General features: G+C 51.9%; 1 protein-coding gene across 2 annotated transcripts in view; it reads right to left on the reverse strand.

Annotated features, from left to right (window-relative positions):
• Positions 1–25424, reverse strand: part of BUD13 (BUD13 homolog) — a 306228-nt gene that overhangs the window by 133331 nt on the left and 147473 nt on the right. Inside the window, exon 11 of one of the 2 annotated variants that reach the window (XR_006713753.1) lies at positions 18411–18488. The exons of the other annotated variant lie outside the window; for it this stretch is intronic. The gene's annotated coding sequence lies outside the window, so the exon portion shown is untranslated. The remainder of the gene's footprint in view (positions 1–18410; positions 18489–25424) is intronic. 2 annotated transcript variants of the gene reach the window in all.

Genomic DNA, 25424 nt, shown 5'->3' on the forward strand with positions numbered 1-25424 from the left:
CGGGCAGGTGGGGCGGAAAAGGTTGGCTGGGGCCGGCCTGGGAAGGCCTTGAACGCCGGCATTTCCCTCCGACACTCAGCCGGAAGAATGTTCAGTGCTGCGCTCCGCGAAGAGAACTTGGCGGTCCTTGCACGAGTCCGGCCAGAGTCGCCGCGGAAAGAGCCCGGTAGCGCCCTGCACCTCCGAGCAGAAAATCCACGGATAAGCACCCCGCTTCCCAGCACGCCTCAGGGTGGGCAGGGGTCGCGGTTGGCGTTGGAGCTCGTGACCTGCTGCCCGAGAGGTGGCGCTGAAGCCCGGAGCCCCGGCGGGCGCAACGGGTCTGGGAAGCGGCGGGGGCGAGTGCCGAGCCGGCCGGGAAAGTCGGGAAAGTTAACTTGGCACAATCCGCGCATCAAAGCGGTGCAGCTGCGACTCGCGGAGCCCGCACAGCTTTCTTCTCGCGGCTCTCTTCTCCCCGATTAATCAGCGGCTACAGCGCGGCGCTTTGATCCCCGAAATCAAACCCTTCGTCTGCTGGGTGACTTGATGTTATGCTAATCCGAGCTGATTGAGCTGAGATAATTACACTTCATCCAGGTTTCCTGGGAGTTCCGAATAAATATTGATGCACATCTGTCCCCCGCTCAGGTGTAGCAAGGAGCTTTGCTCTGGCAACAGTTTCGGCCGGCCCGGGAAGCGCGCGCGCACCGCCGCCAGCCACCAGCCTTCGCCCGCCTTCGCCACTGCGCCCAGAGGCTGCGATCCCCCGCGGGATGCCCAGAACCTAGCTGCGCTGGGCCCTTGAGGCGCCCTGGGAGGTGGAGAAGACCTGGAGCTTTGAGATTCCGGGGCTGGGTTTGAGTTTCAGTGCCTCGCTATGGGCTGTGTGGTCTTGGACAAGTCGCTTAACCTCCTGAGCCCCAGAGCCTACAAATTTTTCCAGAGTGCGGCAGAGATTAAATGAGATGCGTGAAAAGAGGCTGAACTGGGCGGAGTCGCACTTGGCCTTGCGGCGCCCCCCCCCCAACCCCACCCCACCCTAAGAGCTGGGTCTGGGTCTGGGGGAAGGGTCTGGGAGGCCAAGCGTGTTAGCCAATGCATCCAGTGTTGCGCCAACACTCGAGCGGAGCTGCGTGCTCCAGCCGGTATAGAAATGAATAATAAAGCAAGCAAGCGTTTCGGTGGCGCCGCTCCTCCCCGCGGACTAATTAGGTCGTGTTTGTAAAGCACTTCGAAGACAAAACGCGCCCCAAGTGTTAATTATCATTAGCCCCGTCCCAACACGCTTCCCCGAACACAGCTCGGGAAGCCTAGAGCATCCCCCTTGCCAGCCTGCTCGGCAGCGGCCGGGAGGGACTCGGAGACCCCAAGCGCGGGGAAGACCGCCAGTCCTTACGCCCCACCCGCCCCCACACTCCACCCCACCCCTCCTGGTTCTCCATCCCTTTCCCAGGCCCTCTGGACAACGACGGGAGGCGAGGACAGAGACGGGGGAAGGAAAAAGAGCGGGGTACAAGGCACAACTAACTGCAGATATATCCATCCCAGGAAGGCATCGCTGAGGGAGGAGCCTTATGTTTTGGATGCATAGGAGTCTGCCCAGGAATGGGACAAGGTGGCCTCCTAGTACTGAGGCTGCAGAGACCTAAGCAATTTGTCATCCCAAATCTTGCAGGATTTGTCCCTGGCTGCCTCCAAAGCAATGCCCCCCTTGACCAGAGATCCTGCTACCCAATCTCCACCTCCTATAAGGCCAGGCCAGGGCTTCGGAGGTCAGGGAAGCCCAAACTGAACTCAAGGGGTTCTGGATACACCAAGCAGAAATTCTGGCAGAACCCACTCTTGGAATCCGAGTTAGACTGCCCCAGGAAGTCCTAAAACCCAACCAGAATATTATGCAGTCCTTCCTCCCTTTATGGAATGATGATTATAAGGACCAGACCAGTGAAGGATCTCCATATCACACAGCCAACTGGGAGCAGAGCCAAACTCCAGTCTCCAAACTTCTCTAGGGCTCAGTTTCTTCTACATTGTTCCCCTTAAAAGAACCACCAAAATACTTGGAAAAATAATAGTGATGTGCAGAGTTCACTATCATTTTCAAAATGCTGAAACACACATTGTTTTTTTAGTAGGTCCTGAGGAGCCACAGAGGCGTCAAGGGATTTGGTCTAGGTCACACCCTAACTGGTTAGTGGCTATGCTGAGGAAGGAGCCCAGGGGTGCCCTCCCCAGATCCTGGGCAGTTACCTTCCAGCACACCTTCTTAGAGAAACTAGAATCATTTCTTCAAACGCATCCAATTCTGGGGGGCCTGGCTGGCTCAGTCGGGAGAGCATGTGACTCTCAATCTCAGGCTGTGAGTTTGAGCCCTACATTGGGTGTAGAGATTCCTTAAAAATAAAATCTTTTAAAAAAAATGCATGCAGGGGCGCCTGGGTGGCGCAGTCGGTTAGGCGTCCGACTTCAGCCAGGTCACGATCTCGCGGTCCGGGAGTTCGAGCCCCGCGTCAGGTTCTGGGCTGATGGCTCAGAGCCTGGAGCCTGTTTCCGATTCTGTGTCTCCCTCTCTCTCTGCCCCTCCCCCGTTCATGCTCTGTCTCTCTCTGTCCTAAAAATGAATAAACGTTGAAAAAAAAAATTTAAAAAAAAAAATGCATGCAATTCTTGCCTTCACTGTTTCTTAGGCTGCTTTCCTAAAACTGAGCATTTTTCTATCAATAAGCATTTTTGTCAGAGATGTTTCCTGTTAACTTCAGAAGCTGGTGGATGGATCTGAGCCTCTAGACCTCTTCCACACGAGCCTGAAAAGACAAGCCTCTTGTATGGGTGGGGGTGGGAGTGGCAGATAGAGGGCAATCCCTACCCTCTTGGAAAGAAGACTCTAAACTCCACAAAGCACCGATTGGACTACACCTCTCCCTTCCTCCTCCATCATTCCTATCACTGTGGTTGACGACATTGGTTGAATTCTGTGCAGGAGTGAAACAGAAGCAAGCAGCCTGAGGCCTGGGAAAAGGAAGGAGGAGCAAGGAGAGTTCATGCCCTTTCCTGACACCAGGGCCCTCCAACATTCATGTGCATGGGGAGGGAATGACCTGAGGAGGCCCTTACAGGGCAGATTCCCCACTCCAACCTGACTGTCTGATGTAGAAGTCTAGGTGAGAGCCCCTGGAATCTTCTTTAAACACCCCACAGACTCCCCACCCCCAGGCATCCTAAGCCACTCTCAGAACGCCTACCCCCCAGGAGCTGAGCATTGCACCAAGACCCCCAGAGGTCAGTCATGTGCAAGTCCAAGAGCAAGGCAGACACTCAGACAGAAAACAATGAGGCCCAGGAAAGGAGAGCCATCCGGGGCAGGCCTGGTTGGGGGCTGGGAAAGCTTTGGTGCCATCTACAGGAGTGTCTTGGGTTTCAGAAGCAGGGTGAAGAGGGGCTAGGGAGAGGCTAGGGATGGCCTGAGGGCAGAACGAACACAGGCTTCCCCTGAGGACCTCTGCTGGATGGAGCAGACCTGGTTTGCCAGAGCCCCAAGTCCTGCCACTTGTCACTAGGTCAGTGGGTGGGAGGTATGCTGCCATCTGGGAGCTTTGGGGGTCTGCCTTATCTGAGGCCCATCGGAAGTGTTTTAATTTCTTTTAAAATCAGAACAAAACAAATGAGCTTCCAGAGAAAGAATTTTAACATATAATATCAATTTATTTGTCTTTATATCAACGTGGTCACAAAATAGAGTTATTTACTTATTTTTAATGGTATTTAAATTCCCTTCCCACAGAAGGGAAAGTGCCTAGGGGTCACAAGTCATAAGGCAGTCTGGGGCAGTAGGATGAGGAGGGTGAAGGAAGAGTGACTTCCCCGGAGCCTCGGATGCTTCCCGCAGGGGAGATATGACTTCCCCTGTCCACCAGATTCCTACAGTCGGCCTGGCCCCTCACTGGCAGTGCCCAGGGCCCAGTGGAAAGAGGTGGCCTTTGACACAGCCCTAAAGCTGCCGGGTGATTATGGCTGACACTGGGGCAATGCTCCCTAAAGAGACCTCAGCCCTGCTGGGGGCCCTGCTGGGGATTAGCTGGCTGGGCTCAAAACGGGAAGGGGGAGGGAAGAGGAACCGGATTCAGGAATGGGAGGGCCCAGCCTCAGGCACCTTTGGAGAGAAATAAATGAATGTAAATGAGGCCCAAGCGAGCACATTTATTTTATAGTCAACATTTGGGCACTTTTTGATCCCGAGCTGGGCATTCGTCCTTCTTGTCCAGAAGCAGAGAGGGAGGAAGATGAGAAGAAAGAGAAGTGCCCCTCTGCCCAAGGCTTGCTCTGCTCTGCCTCTTGCCCCAACTACCTACCTCCCATCCTAATAGCCGGCAGGGTCCCAAACTTTGTGTGTGGTGAGCAAGTGGCCCCACCTGGCGTCAGAGGCCAGGTTCACTAATCCAGAAATTAAAGCGCCCAGAGAAAACAGGCTAATCAAATTATACATTCCTGAGAACCATTTATAAGCCAGGTACATTCTTTAATCTTAATTAGAAATCTGAGCAGCTCCCACCGTCTCTGTAATCAACATTTAGACAGCGCTGACCCCCATAGTGCTAACCTTGAGAGCCATACACGAGTGCGTGAGAAAAGAGCTGGGGGCTGCCTCCCCACTGGGAAAGGGGTGTTCGTGGGGCTGCAGGCAAGGTTGGATCACTAGGCTACCCCCTCAGCCCCCACATCCTGCCCTCCCCATGGACACGCAGACACAAAGCCTCAATCTATCCAATCAGCCCTCCAACCACCCCCACCGCTGGCCACGACCAGGTTTAGAACTTTTTTTCTCTCTCACCTGTCAGTTATAACACCTTTCTAGCTGGCCCATTCTCTGTGCTACAAGCCTGTGATCTTTCCACAAAGCACATCTGACCATATGCTGATTCCTATAGAATGCTCTGAGTTTCCTTACAGCCTTTAAGATGCAACTCAACACACTTCTCCCCCATTCACAGTGTCTTAGTGGTCCAGCCCCTGCTACCTCTCTATTCCAATCCCCTGAGATATGAAAGGGTTCAGAGGATGCTACCTCAAAACATGCCACTCTGGCAGAAGGATTGCTTTAGACTGAAAGCAATTTATTTTCTTATTATTTTTTTAATGTTTGTTTTTGAGAGATAGAGACACACAGAGCATGATCAGGGGAGGGGCAGAGAGAGGGAGACACAGAATCTGAAGCAGGCTCCAGGCTCTGAGCTGTCAGCACAGAGGCCGACAAGGGGCTTGATCTCACTCATGAACTGTGAGATCATGATCTGAGCCGAAGTCGGATGCTTAACCGACTGAGCCACCCAGATGCTCGTGGACTAAAGGCAATTTTTAAAAAGCCAACACAGGGCAAACTTTTTGGTCTCCTCTATACCAGGAAGGGCAGGATGACTGTTAATCATTGATGACAACGCTAGACTCTTTTCAGCGCAGGAAGGCACCAGAGTAATCTACATAAGAAATCTTGCTAAAACCACCTTATATTCCATTAGTTTCCCCCACATTATTTACCTTCCCACAGCCTGCCACCAGTAAGAGCCTAAACCCCTGTTTTTTTGTCTTGTCACTTCTCTACAAATTTATTGTTCTTTGTTAAGATGCTATATAAGCCCAAGTTCTAACTACCCATTTGAGTTATTTATCACTGAGTTCTCTCGTGTAATACAAGACACGTGTGTTAATAAACTCTGTTTTTCATTTTTTTTAATGTTTATTTATTTTTGAGAGAAAGAGAGAGGGAGGGAGGGACAGAGAGAGAAGGAGACAGAGAATCCCAAGCAGGCTCCATACTGTCAGCACAGAGCCCAATGTAGGACCTGAACTAACAAACCACGAGATCATGACCTGAGCCGAAACCAAGCACCCCAGGTTTTCTCTTGTTAGTCTGTCTCCTTTTGTCATTCTAATTTTCAGGGCCTCAGGGAATGAACCCAAGATGGAAAGCGGAAAAGAGATTTTTCTCCTCCCCTACAAGGCTGAACTACTACCCTGCATACAGCAGGCACTTTGATCTTCTGAGCTTTTTCACATGTGTACCCAGCCAGGAATGTTTCCCTCTGGCTTTAACAACCTAGTCAGCTCCTATTTAAACTTCAAAACCTTATAAAGAAAACATATATCCACACAAAGGCTTGTATAGGAAGGTTCACAGCAGCACAATTCATAATAGCCCCAAACTGGAAATAGTCCAAATGGGTCAGGGAGATCTGTGTCTGGACCAAACAGCCTGGAAAATCCAGACCCCTAAAATACAATTATCCTAAGGAAAGAGGGTGTCCCGGTGAGTGACCAGGGCCCAAGTCAAGGACCCAAAAGTGCACAGGAGAGGGCTGGTCTGGGCCAACCATGTGTGTGGTTCCTCCAGACCCAGAGATCCTTGGGCAGTGTTTATACTTTTGGTAACAATGGCTGACTGTGTGGGTGCTGAAGGTTTGAAGACCAAGTTTGGAGCCCCACTGTGGTCTGGCAGGGGCCTTAGGATTGGAGGACAAGAGCCTGTGGGCCCTTCTCATCAGCTATGAGAAGCCACAGTCAGTCACAGCAGCGCTGGGCCCTCAGCTGCAGCTCTCTCCGTGCCTGGCATTTGGAGGGGCACCACCCTATCCAGAACAAGGAAGCCCCCAGGGTTACTGAACAATTCAAGGAGCTTGGGGGAACTTCAAGAGATCTCAGACTAATTGCTAATCAGGAAGGTGCGCACTTGGGCAACCAGACTTTAAATTGTGGGTGTGCGTTGTGCCCCAAGTATGCAGCAGTTCATACCAGTTGTGATTATATAGATCCTACACCTGTGTTTCCTCCTTTATCTGTCTGGAGACTAAAGGACTGTCTGTCACTTATCTCTACATCCTTAGCATGGTTCCTGGCACAGAGTTAAGTGCCAGCCTCAAAGCCAGGAGTCCTGATCTGTGGCTGCTGCTCTGATACCAGCCCACGGCATGGCATCAGACAAGTACCCAGAGCTTAAGTTTATTCTGTTCCGTGTCAACCATACCAAGAAGGGAGTGGGGACAGAATGCTTGTGACGGAGCTGGCACTTTTTTGGGGAGGGAGGGAACTGAAAATAAAGCCTACTTTGAGGCAGGATACCCTAAGAAGTATGTCCAAATGAGCTTAGGGTTCATCCATTCACTTACTCAATCCACCTCTGGACTGGTATTCTGAGGCACAGTGCTAAGGAACAGGGACAGAGCTATGACTACAGCAGCCTGTTGGTGAGAATCTCCCAGCCTGGAACACAATATGATATCATGGAGGGGCCAAAAGTGCTATTGGAACTGTATCTGTTAGCACATTTTGGGCTGCAAGTCGCAAAAAAACCTTATTCAAGATAACTTAAATAATAAGGAAAGCGTATTATTTTCTGCAGCATAAAGTTGAGGGCTAAGGCAGGATCCAGAACTGGCTCACACAAGGGCTCAATGGTGCGACTATGCACCTGGCTTCCCTCTGCCCTGCCTGTCCTCTGTGCTCTCCCTGGTCTTGGTCTCATCTTTAGTCTGGTGACAGGACCAGGCTGTTCAGGGCACTCCTTCCAGATCTGAGAGTGTGCAGCACACAAGAAATGGGAGACTTTTCTCTTCTGTGTCTTTCTTCTAGAAGAAGACTTTCCAGAAGCTCTTTCATCTACTTCTTTTTGTGTGTCTTATTGGTCCAAATGTGGGGTACATTCCCAATGTACCTGAACCAGTCACTAACAAAAGGACTAGGTTTATTTAAGACCAATCATACTGGGTACCTGGATGGCTCAGTCAGTTAAGCGTCTAACTCTTGGTTTCAGCTCAGGACATGATCTCGCAGCTTCGTGGGTTTGAGCCCTGCATCGGGCTCTGTGCTGGCAGTGGAGAGCCTTCTTGGGATTCTCTCTCTCTCTCTGCCCCTCCCCCACTCATGCTGTCTCTATCTCCCCCAAAACGAATGAACTGAACAAAAAAAAAAAAAAAAAAAAAAAAACAGACTCATCCCTGAGGCCTGAGACTCACAGGGAGTCAGCTTCCCCTAAAGCCACTGGGGAGAGTGGTGAGTGCCCAAACAAAGTGAGAATCTGTCCGTGAATTTTCATGGGTAAACTACCAACAAAGTCCACAATATGCTGCCCGAGGAAAGAGTGGACACCCTGGAAAGCTTTCTAGAGGAGGTGACCTACGAGTGGGGTCTTTAACAATGGGCAGGAGTTATCAATGGGAGAAGAGGCAGGAGGTTATTCCAGACACTGGAATATGCTACGCAAAAGCATAGCAAGATATGGAAAAGACAAGGAGATGCCCGGCTGGACTGGAGTGCCACAAGACATGCAGGACATGACAGATTCAAACCCGCCGTAAGGAACTTGAGCTTCACCATGGGAACCAGATGCCAATTTACCAGGCAATGTGAGTTCACACCAGTCTAGCGGGGAGTGAGCTGGAGTGCATCCCTGTCAAACTAACCCTTTGTCTCCACCTCCCAATGACCACGTCTAGGAGCTGTCCTTGGTCCTCATCCTGACTTCTGAGTGGCGTTTCTCACTTTGGAACAACCTCTTTCTGCTTAAGTTCAATTCTGGGTGCCCCCTCCCTTGCTCCATGCAAAGCACCTCCAGTCCTCGATTTCACTGGGACTACTCTCTGCTTTCTGAGGCTCCCATCCTTCTGGGCATTTCCTGTTTGCTGCTTCCTGCCTCTTCTTTCTGCCCTTGAGGAGCATGTGGAAGTGTCCTCATCGGCTGTATCTCCAGTCCTGCTCTCTCACCACACCTTTTCTCCTGGCGTCCTTGTTCTTCTGTCCCCAGTCAATCGCTCCTCTTTCCTTCCCAGCTCCTCACTCCTCAGCATGCCGTCCACACCTCCCCCGCAATGGAATTTGAAACCCTCGGGTTCCTCAGGTTCCTCGTGACACCTTACTCTCCCTTGCTCTTCCCCACTAAATCTGTAGCCATGTTTCCAGATCCCTACAATTCTGGGATTTGTAATGCCTTGACATAAACTTTGTGCGCACCCCCCACCCCTACATCTGTCTGAGAAAGTTCAAAGTCTTCAGCTTGGCATCCGAGGCATCCAGAGTCTGCCTCCATCCTCTCCTTCTGGCTTGTTGGCTAGTGCTCTTTCTCTGGGCCACTTTGCCCATGCCACCTTCTGCCCCCATGGTGCTCTGTCCCCCAGTCCAGCTTGTCCCTCTGCTGCCTGGCTCAAATAGCAGTCCCCTCCACAGGGACAGAAAGATTCACTAGCTAATTTCCAGGAAGGCTGGGTTGGCGAGCAAAGCTTGGATCTACATCCACAGTTGGGCTCTTCATACTTTTGCTTGGAACTGGACTTTGCACTCAGACCTGCAGGTCCTTTCCCCCCAGGGCAGCCTCCACCCCGACAAGCACAAGAGGAATGCAGGCGCCTTGCAGACAGGGCAGCCCTGCGGGGAGAGACAGGAAGGTTGCCCAGGCCACTCTGGTGCGGGCCCCTCTTCCCATCCCATCAACTCACGTAGAGACAGGAAGCGACTGCAAGCACAGAGTGAGAACAGAAGCAACTCTTGTGACTGCCGCCAGGGAGCTGCGGCTCCATATAGGGGGACCCAGCAAGATGCGGAGGGAGGGAGAAACAATTCCTCCCGTGTGGCCATATGCTCGTTACAGGGCAGTGAGCCAGAGCTGCAAGACTCGGCAGAATTCATGGTTCCGCGTCCACAAACAGCTCCCCTGTGAGAGGCAGCACCGTCGCCTACATGCAAGCTTGGCCACCCTGTGCCACCTGGGTGAAGATTCCAGCCATGACTCAGATCTTTCCCTTCATTCTAGCACCCGTCTCCAGTTTCCAGAAGAAGGTGGTTAGGACCAGAGACTCCAGAGCTGACTCATCCCAATATCCAGTCCCACATCGGCAGCCAGGACCCTGGGGGTTTGGCCGCACATGGGGGTACCTGCCATTTCAGCCAGCTGTGCTAACCCTGCCAGGAGTTGACAGGGGAGCTGGGGTTCATTCTTTCCAGCTCTCAGTGAGCAACAGTAAGTAGTACACGGCAGTTTGGCAGTGAGGGGGGCAGAAATGAGATCGCTATTGCCAGTATCTCGTCTCGCCCCATTAGAACCTGGTCAAAGACACCCACTAATCTGGAGATCCCGGCCAGCAGATGGGCTGCCTCTCTGCGGCCCCAGGATCATGCAGATCCCAAAGACGAGAGTGGAAAAGGGAGGCAGTTCAGGACCAGAATGAAAGGCTGAGGGAGCAGGTCCAGTAGGCTGGAATCTCACTCCTCAGAACTCTTCCAGACCCCTAAGGGGACTCTGAATTGCCCCCATTGACCAGGTGCTCGGGTCCCTCTGGTAGAAAGCACTCAAGCCAGCAGCCCTGCCAGGGGCCTCTGTGTCCTTGGGAGAGGGGACACAGTGCAAGGCTGGCTTCCTTAGGATAAGTTCGGGCATCCTCCTCAGTCCTTCTGGTTCACATCCCTGGTCCCGGGCATCATAGTCTGGCCCTGGGATCCTGCCAGTATCATTTTTTTGTTGGTGTCTGTTGATGGGCTTTACACCTACCCACCACCCCTCAATGCTGGGCCACAACAAGAGAAGACTGATATGACGTGTAGTGCATAAGATATGTGCCCCACCTAGGGACCAAGTTAAACACAGGTGCTTTGGTGGTGTTTCTTGGTTTACTGAGGCCTCCCAGCACTGTGCTGCTTTTCTCTACAGCACTTTTTATTCTCTTACCCCAAGCGATTCTCCCCTTTTGGGGAGGCATGTATTATCCGCTCTGTTTGACATTGCAGGAAACGAAGACTCCAAGAGGTGAAGTAACTTCTCCCAGTTAATGGCCAGGCTAAGAGGAGAGTGTGAGCGGCCTGACTCCCACGCCCACACCTTACTTCATCTTCTCTCACGAGTATTCTAATGGGGGGGAAAGCTGTGGACGCTAACACCCAGTCCGGGAGGATGTTTTTCCAGGGGTATCTCACTCCAAGCCCAACCCAACACCCCAATTCCAACTCAAGGACCTGCCCGACAAAATTCTTCCACCAAAAATCCATCCTGGTCAGGGGACACAAATCTGGATCTGGCAGACCCCATGCTTTTCCTTCCTTAACCACGGAAGAAGTCACTGTGGCTTCTCTACGCCCTCCCCAGCCTCAAAGAAACTGCTTAAATGTCACCTCCTCTGAGAAGTCCTCCTTGCCTTCTAGCACCCTCCTTTCTGCTCCTATGGCCCTCAGTATATGCTCTCAGTATAGTATAATTTTTTTCTCCAAGTATTTGTTTATAGGTCAGCCTCATCTACCAGACTGAGCTCATCAGATAGGATACTACCTTGGTCATCTTGTTGTCGCCTTCAAGACAGGCCATAAATTGCCCCAAAGCAGGCGCAGGCTGGGGGACAGAGAGACCCTCTTCAAGTCCTGGCCCTGGAAACTCCCTGGAGAGGTCAGAATCTGGAAGGTTCCTAGCAGGGAGGATGAGCAGGCCTCCAGCCATGCCCTATAGCCCTTCTCCATAACTAACTATCCTATCTGAAACTAGAAATTCCCAAGCTGAGCCTGTTGGATCTCAGTGCTAAAGGACAACATGTGGAGGAAAGACACCACTCCAAGGCCAGCCAGAGGGACATCTTCCCTCACAGATCAGGCAACTGGACAGTTCAAGATGAGGGTAGAGGGCTCTGGTAGGCAGCATATGGTGATAAGGTACATGATCAGAGGTCCACAGAGAATCAGCTTTTACCCGTATGTCTGTCCAAAGGGATCAGGGACCAAGCCCTCCAGTAAGGTCAAGGGCAGGCTCTGTTTCCAGGTGTGGGTAGGTACTTGACTATTGGCAGAGTGAGCTATGCATAAAAGATGCTTGATCCATGCATGGTGAATGAATGAATGGGGAATGAATGAAGCCCCCACCCTCACCTGAGAGCCAGGCCAGGAGCCTCTGTGGGGTCGCAGCACCCAGGCACAGGAGATCCAACCCTGGGACCGCACAGGGTACGCCTCCCGCCTGTGCTGAGAACAAGAACACTGCGGCTTATTGGGAAATCAATAAGGAGGCGGGCCCTGTCTGGGCAGGCGGACACGCTGTATACAGGCCTTCTGCAAACACAATCATCTCCTCAGTTATTAATGGGCCCGCTCGCTGCCTCTTCATTAGTGCTCAAATATCAACAGAAAACCGTTTACTTACCATGGGCTCCTGCTCGCGCCGAGCAAATTTGGACAGGGCTAGTCAAACAGGGAGCTTGTTGTTGGGCTAATGACAGAGCCCAGTGTAAAGTTTAGCAGCAGCTGAAGCAGGCAGAGAGGGCACCAGCCTGCACCTGCCCCCCAGGGGTGGACGAGTGAGAACCGAGTGGGGGAAGGGAGCCGTGTCCAGGAAAAGGGGCTGCCCTGAGCCCAGGCCACACAGCCATGGTCCTACACGTGAACCTGCTCACACATGAGCCTCCCACACTGCCAGATGTTCACCCTCATCCTAGGAGCGAGGTGTGGCAGAAACCGTAAGGCGGGGTGACATAGTGGCTGAGGACTTGTGCTGCACAGCTAGCCAGGGCACAGCTTTGAACCCCAGCACTGCCTAACAACATGGCTAGGTGCCAATTATTTGGCATAAGCCTCGGTTTCCTCCTCTGTAAAATAGGAAATGTAAGAGTGCTTACCGCACAGAGATGCTGTGAAGATTAAATGAGACGATGCACAACACGTTGCAGGTGAGAAAGCCGAGGCTAGGATGGGTCCTAGGCTGTGTGCTTAGGAAGCCGTACAGCCAGAATGGACCCCGAGCTTCCAACTTCAGGTTCAAGGCGTTGCCCCTTGGTGCCTCCCCAGAGCTCTCTGCTGCCCCTGCACACCCACAAGCCCAGCCTGCTCTGAGACTGGCATCCTGCCTCAGGTGGCCCAGGCTGCTGCAGAGGCTCAGCACAGACCAGCCCAAGCTGGCCTGGCCCTGTGCCACTGTTCCTATGCTCTCTGCATCTCTGGTGGAATGCACACTGAGAGAGGGATCTCCGGAGCTCGAGTTTTCCATCCTCACCCAGCCCTGGCCTCTCAGAAAGTGTTGTCTCTTCCCGGGGTCTCCCCAGAACAATCCATTCAGGCCCTATTAGGGAGGAGCTTTGTGAGCTTCCTTGGTGACCTGAGTTCAAGTCCCTCTGCCCAGTGACCCAGGCTTGGGGAAGGTACCCTACCTGTCACTGGCTCTCCCAGGGTCTGGATAGTGATCTGGTTACTGTCTTCTCTTGGGTGCATCAGAGGCTCTCAAGCTGAGCCCAGGAGTTATGAGAAAGGACCCATCTCTGGTGTCCACAAAATCAGAGGGACCTCAGGGAGTGGGCAGAGAATAGAAGATACATTTATTGCACCTGCACCTTTCACTTTCCTGCCAGACCTCCCACTATGGGCCCTAGGGATGCCAAGCTATAAGCCTCGTCTGTGAGAAGTTTGGGTCTACTGCAGGGGTGCAAAGCAAACACACCAAAGGGGTCAGGCTAGGAGGCCCATGCAGAAGGGCCCCAGGAGCAGTGACAAAGCATCAGAGACTTGGTTCTGTCTGGAGAGTCAAAGATAACTGCATAGAGGAGGAATACTCAAGCGCAGGCTACAAGGATGAGAATGAGTTTCCATCAAGGAAGAAAGGAAGGGCCTTCTGGGCCATGATAACAACATGTGCAGACAGGAGGTGTGAGGTTGGGGAGGTAAAATGTGACCAGTTCTTGGGGCACCTGGGTGGCTCGGGTAAGCAACTGACTCTTGATTTCAGCTCAGGTTACGATCTCACAGTTCATGAAACGGAGCCCTGCGTTGGGCTCCACACTGCGCAGGGTCTGCTTGGGATTCTCTCTCTCCCTCTCTCTATCCCTCCCCTGCTTGTCCTCTCCCCCTCTCTCTCTCAAAATAAATAGATTTTTAAAAACATGACCAGTTCTTGACGACCCTTGTGTCCCACAACATGGCACTTAGGTGGTAATCTGTGGGTGTGGAAAGCTAACAGCATTCACTCAGGCTCTACTAGAATGCTTCCAGGGACAAGGAACTCACTCCCTCGGATGCCAATTTGTTCTGTGTCACGCTGTCTTTGCACTGAAACAATGCCTCTAAGGCCCACATCAGCCCTGGGGCAACACAAGGAAATAAGTCATTCATCACTCATTCTACAGAGCATTTACTGCGTGCCTACTGCGTACACAGAAGTGAACATGAAAGCTGACCCCTGCTCCCAGGGAACTGCATTGTGGAAGGATAGAAGGGCACCATCATGTAAACAAAGACAGCGAAGTAAGTTAATGCTGTAAAGGAAAGCAGCGTGTGCTGCAATGGACGATACCTGCAGAGGACCCAAAGGAGCTATTTTGGCTGAACTGGTCACAAAAGGTCTATCTCAAGAAGAGAAATTTGAACTTGAGAGGAAAGCAAGGGAGACAAGGACCCACAGGCTTGGGGCTTGGCAGCAGGGCGTGCGGTGGGGCCCCTCACCAAGATGGGAAGACTGTGGGTAGGGGAGCGTTGAGTCAAGGGGCAGGCCAGCTGCCAGCCACCCCTGAAACCGACCATGCCATAGCCTGCCATAAACTGCACAGCCACACACACGCCCGGGCACCTACAGGGGCTTATCTGCACCCACGCACGTACACGCTCTCACGCACACCCGCTCGCCTCTTTCCTCGGCGTGCACACTCACACACAGACCCAACTGTGTGCCTTTCTCTCCGTGGCAATGAGTGCACTTGAGGGGACACACCATGCTCACAGACGCCAAATGGTTCAGACGCACAGGACACGGACGTGCACTTTGCTTTCTCCCGTGTCCTCACGCACGCCCCTTGGTCCTGGCTGCGTCACTAGTTCATCTGCTTTTGTAACCTCTGCTAATGTGTATGTCCACCCCAGGGTGACTGCACTGGTTTCTCCCCCGGAGGGAAAGAAATTCTGACTCCTGAGTCATTTGAGTCTGTGGCACTGAAAGGCCTCCCGACCAGAAGGAACAAGAAAATGTCACTGGCTGATGGGAACAATTTGAATGCAAAATGCCACCTTCCAATGATTGCACCTTTTGCTGCAGCTGCCAGCAAGAAGACACTTAGCTCTTTCCCAGGGGCCAGACTCTGATCAAACAGTTTTGCACTTCCTTCCGTGTCCTCTTTCCCCCAGAACTGTGTGTCTCAGACCCATGTGGGGGTCCTCACAGGGCCAGTGCAGCCCTTCTTCTGGCAAAAGGCAGAAGGGGCCTGGGCAAGCACCCCGAGACGGCTCTTCACGGGGTCTCCGTCACCCCTCCAGCTTCCAATGCAGGCAAGCAGCTCCTGCTCCATCCGCTCTAAACTGGGCCGTGGGGCGAGGGGCCTTCCAATGCCTCCCCTGACGCTACACTCCCCTCTGCATGGGAAGCCCCTCTTGGCTTGTCTCTCCTCTCTGGATAGCACATAGTGGGGAGGGTCATGCCCACTTTGCACACCGCTGTGTCCTCAGAATCCAGCACAGGCCTGGCTCGCAGTAGGTACTCCGTGATACTTACAAAACGGGTGAAGAACAACAGAATGAAAGGAGAAAGGAACCAAGCAAAGAGGAACATGTCTTCTACTTCCCAGGCGACTCTGGTCCACAGAGCCCACAGTTTCATGGGAGGGTCTGGGCACCACACACCCGCCAGCCCTGCCTCTCCCACCCTACAGACACAGCCCAGCCCCCAGGGTTCCTCCTCGCCCTCCTTGTTCTGGAGCCCTCCCCCCAGAACGCCCCTCTTCACCCTCGGAAATCCTGTCTCTCCTTCCATCCCCATTCGGAAGATGCCTGCCAAGGTGGGCAAAATTCTAAAATCACTCCCAAGTTCCCCTCCCCAGATAATGCGAACACTAAGCGAGGTATTGTTGTCAGGAATCTCACAGATATATTTAAAGTCCCAAATCACTGACCTTAAGACACAGAGATTATTCAGGTGGCCTGACCTAATCGCCGTGCCCTTTCAAAAGAGAGCTTCTCCCGCTGGTCACCGAAGGGAAGCCAGAGAGAGCAGAAGCATGACAATGCAACACGCTGCTGCTGGCCTGAAGGTGGAGGGGGACCCCGCAGATAGCACGGGAAAGCAGCCTGGGGGTGCTGAAAGTGACCACCAGCCAGCAGCCGGCAAGAAAACGGGGCCTCAGCCCACCGCTGCCAACAACCTGAATGAGCTCAGAAGCGGATTTTTCCGAGAAATCCAGGGGAGAACACAGCCTGGCCAATACCTTGAGGTCAGGCTTGTGGAGCCTCTGAGCCACACCAGACTTCTGACCTACGGGACCGGGAAGTCAGAAATCGGTGTTGTAGGCGTTCTTGTTGGGTTTTTACCCCCCTCCCCCCCCCCATGATTTTCTTTTTTTAATTTTTAATGGTGGTTAAACCCACATAACATGAAATTTACCATCTTAACTGTGTTTAATGTACAGGTCAGTGGTGCCAAATACATGTGTGTTGCTGTGTTACCAATCTCCAGAACAGGTTTTATCTTGCAAAACAGCTCTGTACCTATGGAACCCTACTTCCCCACCCCCGCTCCCCACAGTCCCAGGCACCCACCATTACTCCCTGTGTCTGTCAGTTCGCAGGTGTCACTCTAAACGACCCTGTTTGCATGATGTGCTGTGTCTCAAGAAGATCAGTCCCTCCCTCGGAAGCCTTTGCCGATCCCCTCTGCTGGTGCTTATGATGTGCTCCTCCAGGCTCCCCAGTGACCTCTCCTGAAGCCCAGACCCTCGTCGGGGCAGCATTAACGCTCTTATCCAGGTGGACGAGCAGAACTTGGGAGTCCCGTGAGAGTGGAGACAAGAGGGTATCTACCATTAGGTTCCCCATGGTGCCTGCTATCATAATAGCTAATAAAAATGACAGTTACTGGGGTGCCTGGCTGGCTCAATCAATTAAACGTGGGACTTCAGCTCAGGTCATGATCTCACAGTTTGTGGGTTTGAGCCTGCATCGGGCTCTGTGCTGACATCTTGGAGCCTGGAGACTGCTTCAGGTTCTGTGTCTCCGTCTCTCTCTGCCCCTCTCCTGCTCCCACTGTCTTTCTCAAAAATAAACATTAAAAAAAAATTTTAATGACAGGTACCATTTATCCTTTTGTTAAGCATCTATTGTGTACTGTAATAAGCCCTTGCATATGCCTCACCAAAAAAGAATATAAAACAAAAACACCACAGTGATAGTATTTATAATGAAAATAATGATCACTATAATTTACAGCATGCCAGGAACCATGCTAAGTCTCTTATATGTATTTTCTCATTTAAACCTCACTGCCTTCTGAGGTCAAGATTATTTTATTAGCCCGTTTCAAAGATGACGAGATAGACTCAGATCAAAAGTAATAACTTGCCCCAGCTGATACAGCTAATAAATGGCACAGCCCCGAGGCTCATTTCCGCGGAATCGTGTGTTGGCACCAAGCGCTCAGGCTTTGTGGATGGGTCTTGTGGAGTTTGATCAGAGACCCTCAAGGCCGCAAGGGACACTGGTGTGCATCTTTGGAGACTGGGCAGGACTTGGTGAGAGTGGCAGGAGAGCGCTATGCGGCAAAATCAGGGTAAGATGCTGAAGTTGGGCCCGGCAGTGTCAGACCAGGTGGGGGAAAGATGGAAGCAACCTGAGGGGAGGGTCATCCAACCCCAGGCTGCTTCTTCAGTCAGAGTAATTCTGCATTTAATATTTCATATGTTAGAGTTCCAAACACGCTTCCAAAACAGAATTACACTGCTGAAAACGTAGTCTGAAAACCACTAAGCTCTTCCACGCCTTTTCGTATAAAGATGGTATACTTACTATAAAAGCTCAGAGAGGTGAAGTCACTTGCCTAAGCTCACACAGCCTTTTTGTGGTCACCCAGGACTAGATCACAGGTCTTCTCTCAGATCTCCTTTGGGTCACTGGGAGGATTCAACAGTGGACAACCAAGACTCTTAAAGTCCACGTGCTTCTCTTGTTGGGCTTACAGCTGTCCTTCACCAAAAAGACTGATGGGCACATAAAGACCCCACACAAAGAATGAGCACTGGGCTGGGAGTCAGCACATGGTGTGCCAGTCCCAACTGTGTCCCTACCCATTTGACCCAAGCAGCTCACTTTTCTTCCTTGGGCCTCAGTTTCTCCCTCTATAAAATGCGGGTGTAGACTGGGTATCCCTACATTTTTTTCCAGCATCGATGTTACAGGAGTTTGTGGTTCTGCAGTGATGGGAAGTCTGGCAAGGAAGAAAGTCAGCCTGACAGCAGTGACTCAGCACTCCTTCCAGCTCTCTCCACTGGCACCCCGCCCCCACAAAAGAGACGATGAGAAGCATTAAAATACAAAGCAGCTTCAGACAGGGGAGTGAAGGGAAGGTGCAGAAACCCAGGCACGAGGTGTCAGCACCAGAGGAAGTAATTTAATAAGGGCCTGCTTGGAAATTATATCACCCCAAATAATATAATAAACCCTAATTTACTCACATTTATCTCCCAGAGTTTTTTTGGGGAAGCATAATCTTGCCTGCTCCACAGTGATGGATTAGCGCAATGGAAACTCCACTGGGAAATAAAAAAAATACATCTTGTAGTTTTTGACGCATTATTATTCAGTGTTATCTCGTATGCCTCATTCCAGGCCCATTACTCATGTTCACTTTTTCCCTTCTGTTATTTTTTCCCCTCCCCTTCTTAAAAATCAGGGCCAGAGGCGGGGCTGCCAGCACAGGGCATCGCTCTGCCATTCACCTGAGAATAGCCCAGGGTTAGGGTTTCCTGGGTCAGGCAGGGGGTGGTAGGAGAGAGAGGTGGCCCATCAGGAAGACTCTCCAGGGGATGATGGGCCTTGCTGGTGGTCTGTGGTGAGGGGCTGCCTTCTCTCTGCCCCTTCCTCCTGAAATCAAAATCGTGCCTGCTGTCCTGCAGGAGCCCCCCTGGCCCCTAAGTCAGAAGGCTTGCTAGAGCTCCTCCCTCTCCGGTGGACCCCAGGGCTGGCCTCAAAATGGTTATGTCTGAGCTCCCTAAGGGACTTGGGATAGGGAGCTATCTTGAGCAGGAGAGAGGAGTTTATTGGAAGGATATAAGGCTATCTCTTGGAGCCAGAGGGTAGGAAGGACAGCCAGCCGGGTCTCTACCCTGGAGAGTAAAGAACCACGGGTGATTTCTGTGATTCTCTTTGGCCTCTCTCTCTCTCTCTCTCCCTCCCTCTTTCCCTCCCCTCCCCTGCCCTGCTTTGTCTGCCTCTATGAATCTGTTTCTAGTGTCTCTCCCTAGACACTGGCTTTCTTTGTATATGATGTATATGTTTGCATTTAATTCAAACTGGGCCACCCAGGTTCCTGGTCGTCCATCACCTCCCATGTCCAGCATCCACCTGACCATGTCTCAACCCTCCATTTCCAGGACAGAGCCCCGGAGAGGCCAGGAATCTGCAGGCCCAGACGGCTCTAGGAGGTGACTGCTATTACTTCGCCTTCTTTTTTTGTTTTTTTTTTTTTAATTTATTTTGAGAGAGAGAGAGAGAGAGAGAGAGAGAGAGATGCGAGCAGGGGTGGGGCAGAGACAGACAGAGAGAGAATCCCAAGCAGGCTCCACAGTGTCAGTATAGACCCCAATGTGGGGCTCAAACTCCCAAACTGTGAGATCATAACTTGAGCCAAAACCAAGAGTCTGACGCTTAACTGACTGAGCCACCCAGGTGCCCCTATTACTTCACCTTCTAAGGCTCAATTGGATTATCTATAAAATGGGGGTGGTGAGAGGAGGAAATGAGTGATGGGAGGAAAGTACCTTGTAAAAGATATCGTGCTGTGCAGTCAGCCCCCCTCAGATGCTCTCCATCTGCACCGCAAGGCCCTTCCCTCTCCTGCCCTTTGAGAAGAAGCAGACAGCCTTCTCTGGCCCTAAGCAAGGCCAGGCTACGGAGGGGAGCAGCAGGAACTACCTGTGTGGCAGCAGTCTGCAAAGCTGCTCTCCTCAGGAGAAGGGAGGAGAGGGGAAGGCTCACAGCACCCTGGGAGATGCCATGCATAATTGCTAATAAGCAGGCGTGACTGAGTCTTAACAATAATTAAAGTTACCAACTGAGAACTTGTCCATTTCGGGGTCTAATGGTTTTTCAGCACATTAAACATTGAAGGGGTAATCACCTCACATGCACTGGTGCCCACGCCGCGGCCCTATGTCATGCCTGCTGACAGGAGGAAACCGCAGGCAGAGCCCCAAGTGGAACCTGGGGGGTCTCTTCTACTACCGTGGGGTTCCAGATGCAAAACCCCAGCAGACCTGGTCGCTGCCTGCAGGGGCTGGCCTCAGCCTGGGTGGGCTATCTCCTTGGAGTCCTGCTTTGTATCTCCACTGGCTGAGGTGCCCCAGGTCAAAAAGAAATCAAGCTCCCAGGTCAGGAGAGCCCCTCCAAAGCCCCTTGCCACCTCTCCTGCCCTGGCATTACTCCGCTGCCCCTCACCACTACCTGCCTGGTGGAGTTCCCCCCTCACGGAATAGGACAGGTCCTGGACGGTTATGGTAAACAGAATCCTCTGTAATTCTGTGCATCTGTTAGGCCCTTCTTACGTTTCCTCTTATTTCATATAATCAGTGGGGTCCATTTTGTTATTCTCATTTTGAAGCGGAGGAAATGTTGGCTCAGAGAAGCTGATGAATTTGCCCAGGATCACACAGCTCTGAGAGGAGGTGCCAATGTTCAGACCTGAGTCTACTTTCTCCAGTGCCTGTGATCTTTAGACAAACCCTCCCAGATGCATTGGCCAAACTCCCGTTGGCCTGACTCTCCATGTGCCCCTACAAGTTCTGGGCAACGGGGACAGGCTGCTGGGACTGCTGACTTCATCAGAGGGGCAGTAAAGTGGCTCTTGACCTGGAATTGGGAGAACTGGGCTCAAGTCCCTCGGGCAAGTTGTTTGACCCAGCTCATGCCTCAGTTTTCTCATCTGAGAAATGGAAAGAATATTTTCTACCTAGCAGGATTTTTAGGAGCGATCCAAAGACATAGTATGCAGGATGACTGGGTGGCTCAGTGGGTTAAGCGTCCGACTTCGGCTCAGGTCATGATCTCGCAGTCTGTGAGTTTGAGCCCCGTGTCAGGCTCTGTGCCAACAGCTCAGAGCCTGGAGCCTGCTTCAGATTCTGTGTCTCCCTCTCTCTCTGCCCCTCCCCCTCTCACGCTCTGTCTCTGTCCCTCAAAAATGAATAAACGTTAAAATTAAAAACAGAACAAAACAAAGAGATAGTATGCAAGACTTATCATTATTGGGCCATCATCATTCTTGGCCCTCAACACCGCCCTGTGATGACCAGCCGACAGTATGTGTGCAGATAACCATGCAAGTAGGCCCTTTACACATTTCCGTGCACACTAGTGATACGTAGGCACGTGTTCCTCCCTCTCTCTCCTGGCGTCTCTTTGCATGCGTGTGTCTCTGTGTAATTCTCCTCATTTACAGATTTGTCGGGAATGGGGAATTCACTGCCCAAGATTTCCATCCCACCCTGACTCCAACACAGCTTCTGGAAGAGGCAAAATTACGGTGCCGTCTTTAGTGAGCCCTCCCCACCGGCTCCTGACCCTCCTGTGCTGTACCTCAGATGCCACAGGGCCCCTTCCTTTGGCACGCCCCTAGCCCACTCTCCCCAGGCAGTGGCCTTGTTCCAGACCTCACAATTTCCCCTCCAAGATGTACCTGACCTGTGGTATGTCTCCTATCAGATAATATATTTGATTTTATAGGGTCTTTCAAGCTTTCTCTTGAAGGTACTACGTCTTTGGGAGGATAGGGACAAAATGCCCCACAGCCCCTCAGGAACACATTTATTAATCCCATCTGCTTCAACACATCTACCTGCAAACCCAGACCAACACAGTGGTCTGTGAGCTGAGGTTTATTGGAACCCCAAAAGACATAGCTTAGAAAGAACAGTGCCCAGCCCATGGGTCCCTGGCCATGGTCTACATTCCATCACTTCATCTTAGTCTTGCACCTTGACCAGCCCTGGGGCCCTAAACAAGGTGCTGATGTTTTTCTTGGTGGCCACAGCCCCTTTGTGCATAACCAGTGCCCTCTCAGCAAAGAGGGCCCATTACCACGGAGCCTTCTCAGACAGCGGGTCGCCATGGGACAGGCAACATGTGTCTTTCCTCAGGGAAGAACGACTCACACTAAAATGAGATGTGATCACGTGCTCAAACACAGGGCAGACCTCCCCTCCTTTCTTCTGGAGGATAGCTCAGCTACACCAACGCCCTGGAAACCAATCTCTCAGCTCTGTACAGGAGCAATGCCACCTCCTCGGTGAAGCTTTTCTGGCACGTGTCCCATGGTCTGGGGAAACTAATCAATAGCGTCCCCAAAGATTCCCACAGTGCACTGCGCACACCTCCCTCCCAGCACTAACCCTCCACGCTGTAGTACATTAACCGGTGTGCTCGTTCGCTCCTCTGCCTCCCCCTCTGAACCGCCAGGCCCTCGAGGGTGGGTCTGTGCCTCATTCCCGGGCAGGTCCATGCTGCCAGGCGCACAAACAGCCAACGCGTGTGTCCAGTCCCACAGTGTTCGTTCTTTGTGTACAACAGCCCATCTCCCCCCACCTCCAAGTGCCCCACTCAGCTTGCAGTGGTGAGCAAGCTTTTCACCCCGTGCATTTCCCCTCTACCCTGTACCTCTCCTAGTGCCTGCAGTCCCCAGACTCCCTGTGTCACACTGGGCTGGATCCTCACAGAAGAGGTCAGGCCTCTACCACATCCCTGCCTACCCCTCCTACAACATGGGAAGGGCATGTTAGAAAGCTGGCTCCAGAGCAGTCTGAGCCTCCCTGTCCCTGGGAGGCAGAGGAGCCATGATCCCTGGGTGTCACCTCCCCTGCCTGCTCAGCAAGCCCCCTCTTGGCCAGGCAGTATCCCCCTCCAACCTCACCTCCTCTGTCCCAGCTGCTCCCTGCCACTGGCATGGTCTCTCCTGCCCAAGAGAGCCCCTGACCAGCCCACACCAGGCCTGGATAGTCTCAGCTCTCCCCTAGCTCTGGCCTCATCCCTTTCTCTCCCCCTTCCCTCCTCCTGTCCCTCATTCTTACACTAAATCTCAGTCTTGCTCCTCATGCAGAAATGGAATTATCTATAAGGATTTGAAAGGACAAATGCACGGGGAGCCACAGGCACCAAGCTCTCTTCTACTTCCCTTTGATAAATTCCTTGCCTGATCCAGCAGTCTTCCAATTAGGTGGATTAATCTGTAACAGAGAGGTCTTGGAGAAGGGGGGGCAGGGAGCTGCTTGGAGAAGGCAATAAGTTCTGTGGGGAAGAGCCCATTGCTCCAAAGGGGGCTGACCAACCCTCAGGAGGCTGGACTATTCCTTCAGGGTCAAGCCACAGGCTGCCTCTTACTTAGGCCCAGCACTTTACAGCTTGCAACATGCCTCCCATCCCCTTTATCCCATTTTCTCTTAACAGGACACTATAAAGTCTATCACTAACCCCATTTTATCAATAATATAACTGAGGCTTAGACAGAGGTGACCCAAAGTCACCCAGCAGAGGCTCAGCCTGATCCTGGGCATTCAGGGAGTTCCCCATCGCTCGCTGCCCTTCCAGGCTCCCAGCTGCCCCATCACATGGAACACAGAGCTCCCCAAGGAGCAGGGAGAGCAGAGAGCTCAGCACCAGACCAATCCTTAGACATGCATAACTCAGAGTTTGGGCAGGTAACTCCATGAGACTTGAGAAAACTAGATATCCTTTCTGTAGGGTTCGATTACAGCAAGGCCCTGGATTTCATGGGAAGGGCATCCTTGGTTTTCCAGACTCTAGTACAAGGGTATGGTCACAGCTGGCTGAAGGACAGTACCGAAGCAGCAAGGTGCAGCAGGCCATGTCGGTACGGGTGAGGCTTTTCCAGCAGGCTTTCTGGTGAGACTTCCTGCACAGAAGATGGTCCCCCAGAAGCAGATGGCTGAGACAGATGAGAGCCCCCCATCCCATCCTTCTGCAGCGCCCACGCTCCATGCTCTGGCCCGGGCTTCCTCTGGGAGTAAGGAGCAGCCCAATAGGACTGGCTCTGTATTTCCTGCACTGCTGCCCCAGGGATTAGGCTGGAGTCATTCCAAAACTGGGAATCTTGCTCAGTGCTGCTCCAGCCAGGACCACAGTGGGCTTCAGCAGTGCCTCCTGCCCTGCTCCCAGATGCAGCTCAGGGGGGGTGAGGCTTCCCCTCCAAAGCATCTCCTGCCCCCTTTCATGTGGGTCTGTCCTGAGGACACAGAGTGGAAGAATGCCCCGGGTCCCTGTTCCAGAGCAAGGGCTTGCAGAATCACACGTGGGCCTTGAGTTAGGTCCTGCCAGGAACCTGGCACCTTCAAGCCAGAATGCTCTAAGGATAAAACTAAGAAGAATCTGGAAAAGCACCTGGACTAACCCCCTCACATTACTGATGTGGAAACTGAGGTTCAGATTTTGGGAGTGACTTACCCAGGGTCAAATGGTGAAACCATTAAAGATCCGGGAATAAGACCAGGCCTCCCAACATCCAGTCCTGGACCCTTCCCACAACACCTTATGTTGGGTCAAGCTGCTGAGTTCTGGAGGAGGTGGCTTAACCCAAGACCCAGGAGAGATTCTGCAAGATTGAGAAATCTTCCAAATGTGGGCATTATTTGGTTGAGATCTTTTAAGTACTCTTTATTACATATAAAATGCATCCCAAAACTGCAAGGACACTTTGTACTTAAATTTATTATTAATTGTTAAGCACCTATTTCAAGCAGGGCGATCTAGCAGATATAACTGGCAATAGAAGAAGAAAAACACATTGCCCGTCCTCATGAGGCTTACTCTCCTGACGCACATGTATGCATTCTGTAAACATGCGCTGAGATTCCACCACAGATGCTCAGTGGTCAGTATGGATAAGATCCATATCTTCTGGAAACTTGCATTCTAGTAGATAACCTTGGCATTTACTAGGTGCTAGGAACTCTGCTTTACCTGTATTATCTTGTAGAATCTGCACAAGAGGTTTGTGAACGCTCATTTTATGGATAAGGAAACTGAGGTCCAGAAAAGTTAAACATGCCCATATTCAGTCTCCGCTTAGCTGAGCTGGGATTTGAACCCTGGCAGTTTAACTTACTGTTACTACATTCCCTTAGTGTGGAAAAAGTTCCAAAGAACATATATCCTCCCAAACGTGGCCATGCAAACTAACTGCCCCCTAAGCTGATTGTGTGCATGTTCATCAGTCCCTGGGGCCTTGATGAACAGCATCGTGCAATTGCCGTAATTTATAGGCCTATCATATTCAAATTTGGATTCAACCCTCTGTGGCCCCACTACACTTTATCCTGGTGATGATTTATTGTTTTAATTGAGACTTCACTTAAGTAGAACTCACTGCCACAAGCACAAGGGTTCCAAACTGCCCGCATCCAAGGCCAAGGTTGGTCCAAGCCAGCTCTCTCTCTCCTGGCTCCTCTGACTTATAGCCACAGAAT

Source organism: Leopardus geoffroyi, chromosome D1 (genome assembly GCF_018350155.1).
Source record: "Leopardus geoffroyi isolate Oge1 chromosome D1, O.geoffroyi_Oge1_pat1.0, whole genome shotgun sequence".
NCBI lineage: Eukaryota > Metazoa > Chordata > Mammalia > Carnivora > Felidae > Leopardus > Leopardus geoffroyi.